This window comes from Cucurbita maxima, unplaced genomic scaffold, assembly GCF_002738345.1.
Source record: "Cucurbita maxima cultivar Rimu unplaced genomic scaffold, Cmax_1.0 Cma_Scf07827, whole genome shotgun sequence".
Lineage (NCBI taxonomy): Eukaryota > Viridiplantae > Streptophyta > Magnoliopsida > Cucurbitales > Cucurbitaceae > Cucurbita > Cucurbita maxima.
This window is the reverse complement of record NW_019279842.1, coordinates 1-569: the sequence shown is the minus strand read 5'-3', so window position 1 is coordinate 569 and position 569 is coordinate 1. Positions and strand designations below refer to the sequence as shown.

Genomic DNA, 569 nt, shown 5'->3' with positions numbered 1-569 from the left:
ATAACGTAAACTTCAAAAACGCTTAAAACAACTTTTTCTCTGGAAAACACAGCCATGGTCTTACGTATGAGAACCTCCCCCGCTCACGCCCATCGCGTTTCGATCATGCCGCCCGCATGCGTTAAATCCGATTTTGTGCGCATGGCATGTCGGGTGCGATCATACCAGCACTAATGCACCGGATCCCATCAGAACTCCGAAGTCAAGCGTGCTTGGGCGAGAGTATTACTAAGTTGGGTGACCACTTGGGAAGTCCTCGTGTTGCACCCCTTTTTTTCTTTCAATTTCTCCCAGTTCTTTTCTTCCTTTCTCTACAAATGAGAACCTCCCCCGCTCACGCCCAACGCGTTTCGATCATGCCGCCCCGCATGCGTTAAATCCGATTTTGTGCGCATGGCATGTCGGGTGCGATCATACCATCCCTAATGCACCGGATCCCATTAGAACTCCGCAGTTAAGCGTGCTTGGGCGGGAGTAGTACTAAGTTGGGTGACCACTTGGGAAGTCCTCGTGTTTCTCCCCTTTTTTTCTTTCAATTTCTCCGAGTTCTTTTCTTCCTTTCTCTACAA

At 49.2% G+C, this 569-nt stretch overlaps 2 non-coding genes across 2 annotated transcripts; both read left to right on the top strand.

Annotated features, from left to right (window-relative positions):
- The first annotated feature begins 151 nt into the window (after positions 1-151).
- LOC111476348 lies at positions 152-270 on the top strand. The gene has a single exon (XR_002717055.1). It is a non-coding gene; the product is annotated as a 5S ribosomal RNA (ribosomal RNA).
- A 133-nt stretch (positions 271-403) lies between these two features.
- LOC111476349 lies at positions 404-522 on the top strand. The gene has a single exon (XR_002717056.1). It is a non-coding gene; the product is annotated as a 5S ribosomal RNA (ribosomal RNA).
- The last annotated feature ends 47 nt before the right edge of the window (positions 523-569 follow it).